At 45.6% G+C, this 4,369-nt stretch overlaps 1 protein-coding gene across 1 annotated transcript in view; it reads right to left on the bottom strand.

The window, feature by feature from the left end:
* TRAPPC2 (trafficking protein particle complex subunit 2) overlaps nucleotides 1-4,369 on the bottom strand; it is a 12,894-nt gene extending 8,525 nt beyond the window's left edge. Inside the window, exon 1 of the mRNA XM_046672665.1 lies at nucleotides 4,254-4,369. The gene's annotated coding sequence lies outside the window, so the exon portion shown is untranslated. The remainder of the gene's footprint in view (nucleotides 1-4,253) is intronic.

Genomic DNA, 4,369 nt, shown 5'->3' with positions numbered 1-4,369 from the left:
TTTGCCATGGGACAGGGGTTTCAAAGCATGTGGAAAAGAGGCGGGGGGGGAGGGGTGGGGGGGTGGGCAATGGTGCACGAAGGTGAAGCTACTTGGACTGATACAGGGATGACAGCAGGGAAAAGAACAGGGGCTGTGGGTTTTCCAGCATGGATCCCCAACACCTGACACAGAGCCAAGAATATGGTAAGTGCTCAGCGCTTGCAGAACGAACTGCCAGGAGGGGGCTGTGGTTTGGACAGTGTGGGATATTGCTGGAATGAGAGGCATGGCGGGATTAACTAGCCTCAGCCTGGAAAAGAACCTTCTGCAAGCTCCAGCACTGAGGGTCTCGGGCCTGAGTGACTGACAATGTCTGTGTTCAAGTGATTAACAGCACCTTTAGGAGAAGCTGCTGTAAGTTATGAAGATACCTATGAAGAAATTCTCCATGACAAGGAACAGGACTCTCACCTGTGGTGAAGACAGCAGCTGACTCTGGTGGCTAGGGTGACTTGAGCAGTTTTTGAGAGAGAGACAACCAAAGAAGTCACCGTGGTGATGCAAGGAGCTTTGGACTACCTTGAACTCAAAGAGGACGTGTACGTGATGTAAGAAGCAGGGTGCTAACTAGTACTGAACATAAAAACGGGACCAGAAATCTGTGAGGCCAGCATCAGAAGGGTAAAAGCCTCCAATGAGCTGAAATGTGGAGAATATAGTAAGAGAAAAAAACGCCTTTTCAGGCTGCAATCAGGAAAAAGCAAGGGAGAAAGGTCAACCGCTTCAAGTGCCTGGTACATAAATAAGAGGACGCAGATCTGCTGAACTTCAATTTTCTCAGAAGGATTTTCAAACAGGAAGTGTGGAAGAAACAAGGTAGGCAGGCTGTGAACTTCAAGATGGGGCTATTAAAAGAAAATCTAGACACTTCAATAAATACAAGTCTTTAGGTCTCAGCAAATTACATACATCTTGGATTAACAAATGCGACTGCATAGCTGCTGATCAGTGACATTTGAGAAATCGCAGGAACAGAAGTGCCATACCATCTGAGAAAGGAAAGCATTATTCCTATTTTTAGAAACAAAAAGGCTTATCTCCTAGTCTATAACTGGGTACTTTCAAAGAGATTAAAACGCCAACAGAAATATGTATCAAATGCCTGTCTTTGGTCAGACATCATGCTAGAAGCTTTTATTATACGTTAACTCATTTAATGAGAATCCCTAGACAAAAATAGTGTGGGTTATTATTCATTCATTGAACTCCTGGTTATACTGAGAACAAGTCATGCCAAAACTACATTTCCCATTTTCAAAGGGAAATACAGGAGACAGTAAGTCACTTTATGAAGTAATTTAGTATCTAAGAACAAACTTGGAGACCTGCAGCCTGGATGATAACAGAATCTGTGGTATTCCCAGAGAGGAACACTCACAGCTGACTTGAATGTCACTGCCTGAAGAACACTAACAAAGTGCTCCAGGTCAGCTGACTGCATGGGGTCTCTAGGGAGCCTTTGAGATTTAGCTTAACCTAATCCAATTCAACATTTAAATCAAAAACTGTGATGAAGACAACTTATCACATTCAAAGATAACACCTAATACCGGAAGGCAAAAGTCGGGATTCAAAAAGATCTCCCCAGCTAGGGGAATCAGGTGAAATTAACAAGACAGAATTTAAGAGGACGTGAAAAAAAAGTCCTGTACTTGTGCTTAAAAAATCAACTGCACAACAGGATGAGGGAAACCTAGTTTAAGAAGCAGTTCATCTACAAGAACCCCAAAGTTATCATTTATTGCAAGCTCAATAAGAGGCAGCAGTCTGATATAGCAGTCAAAAAAGCTAATGCAATTCTAGGCTGCAGTAAGAGAAGACGATATCCTCTTCACTAATATCACCTCTGGGGAATGAACTCAGTTCTGGGAATCGCATTTTAAAAGGATCAATAACTGAACTGTGTGTGTTGGGAGGAGGGTGGGATAAAGGCTAGGGGATGCTCTGGAAACAAGACATGAGCTATTGAAGGAACTGAGGATGTTTAAACTGAGGGAGGAAAAGATATTTTGGGGGTGGGGGAGCAGAGACAGCACAATCTATCTTTAAATAAGATATGCTGTCTAATGGAAAAGGGGTTTCCTCTTGTGAGCCAGTTCTAATCAACTGGTACTACCAGGAACTGGTGCTTCTGAGAGACTCTGAGACTAAGTGCAGTCAGTGGGAAAGATCACTGTGATCAGTTATCCACGTCTGCTATGGGTTTAGGAGAGGGCAGTGCCTACGTGACGGCCAAGTATTTGCCAACTCTGGATAAGACACTTATTCCAAACTGCTCCAGAGGCCAAGCCCTAGGACTGCTCCTTTGAGGTTATGACATAACCTCAAAGGAATGTCTCAAAGGAAAGACATTTGGGTCAATGCAACAGAGAACTTCCTAACAAAGAACCACCAGGTTGCCTCGTGAGATGACTAACCCTCCCCTCAACCTGTCACCAGAAGTGCATAAGGGGAGGCTGGAAGACCATTAGTGCCAGACTGGGAGGATGAACTCAATGAACTGAGAAGTCCTTTCTAACTCTTAAGAATTTTAAGTTGCAGACAAATTTCATGGACTCCAGTTACAAAGCTATCCATTTTTATAGCAAACCTCTTTACAGCCTCTACAGAGGAGCTTCTAGAAAATTTCCTTGTGCTTCTGACAGCAGTGGCTTCAGTTTCATAGACCTGGGGCTGCAAGACTAACCTGGTGTGGCACAGGACGTGTCTACTGCAATGATGAGGAGGATGAATATTATTGATCTTTAACGTGACATTTTCATATTAATATAAGCAATTCCTCCACCTCTAAGCGACATTATGCTGGCTTTTGCAGAACATTTATCTAATTCTATTCAACTTTGGGACCAAAGGTGGGGGTAAGAGGGTCTTCAGGCACAGATGGTTTTTATTTAACAGTATTTATGACATATTAACATCATCATTTCACTATTCTGCTCAAAAGCCGTAATGATTCTCATCTACAGGATGGAGTACTGGTATTCAAAACCTATTCCCACGTTGCTCTGCATGTCTTTTCTCAACCTTATTGTTCCACCTCTGCCAGAGTTGGATGGTCTACTTATTTTTTCTCCCCAACTCACTCCAATTGTGTCCACCCCAGAGTTATTTCTCTCTTCGTGCCTGGAATGCCTTCCCTGATTGTGCATGCAAACCTTGCCCATCTTTCAAAGTCCAATCAAGTTCCCCCCTCCTCAAAAATTATTTCCCAACACCAACCTACAGGCGCTCCACCTCCTATGAAGTTCTGTCACTCTTGCTGCCTCTTAAATACATTAACACCTTTCTCAGTCAGAGGTTGAAATTCATTGTACACTTCAGTGCTGTGCACAAAACTTACACTGACCCAATTCCGTCCTCATACGACTTAGATACCTTATATCCACAGCACGGGACTCTGGAGTCAGGCCAGATTCCTCACTGCTCTTGAGAGGGTCCTGATTGATTTCTCTGCGAAATCTCCCCCTTCCTCCCATGCTCTTTTTGCCCACCATCCAAATCCTACCCATTAAGGTCCTGATGAAGTCACACTTTTTCCACAGAGATGTCCCTGCAAACTTCCATCTTCAACCACCTCTTTTTCTGAACTCTACCCAGTCTACAATGCATCTTAATTCCTATCCAATTCTCTGGCTATAATATTTCCGTTATTGCTTCTCGAGAGACTGATTCCATTTCTTTTTAGTCAGATTTAAGCAGCTTGGGGAGCTGGCCCACCTTTCCCTTCCTCAGAGCACGCACAACGGTGGGTGCTCAAAGTTTAGCTCATTTGTTTTCAACCAGGGGGCGATTCTGCCTCCCAGAGGACATTTAGCAATGTCTGGAGACATTCATGGTTGTCCGAATTGGTGGGAAGGCGCTACTGGCATTTAGTGGGTAAGAGACCAGGGATGCTGCTAAACATCCTACAGTGTATACGACAGCGCCCACAACGAAGAATTTTCCGGCTCCAAATGGCAATAGTGCTGCGGTTAAGAACCCCGAGGTTAGGTGAAAGACCCATCAAAGGCAAAGGAAGCAAAGCCCCCGAGCTGACGGACGTTTGCAGGTTGAAACACGGTGGGGATTGATCGGGGTGTAGGCTGGCTGGGTCCGGCCCGGCTGCCCCAAGTTGGGGCATAGTGGAGAGAGGGCCAACACCTGGTCACACAGGGCGCGGGACATCCCCTAGAGCCCCGGAGCGCCCGCCCCTCCCTCGCTCCATCCCCTACCTCCAGCCAGACGCCGACAACGGAAACGCCCCACCAGTTCCCACTGCACAGTCCCGCGCTCCGCGGCTTCAGTCGGGACACCCGGAGCAGTCCTCGCGAGACTCTGCGGTTGCACT

Source organism: Equus quagga, chromosome 10 (assembly GCF_021613505.1).
Source record: "Equus quagga isolate Etosha38 chromosome 10, UCLA_HA_Equagga_1.0, whole genome shotgun sequence".
NCBI lineage: Eukaryota > Metazoa > Chordata > Mammalia > Perissodactyla > Equidae > Equus > Equus quagga.
This window is presented reverse-complemented; position numbering and strand designations above follow the sequence as displayed.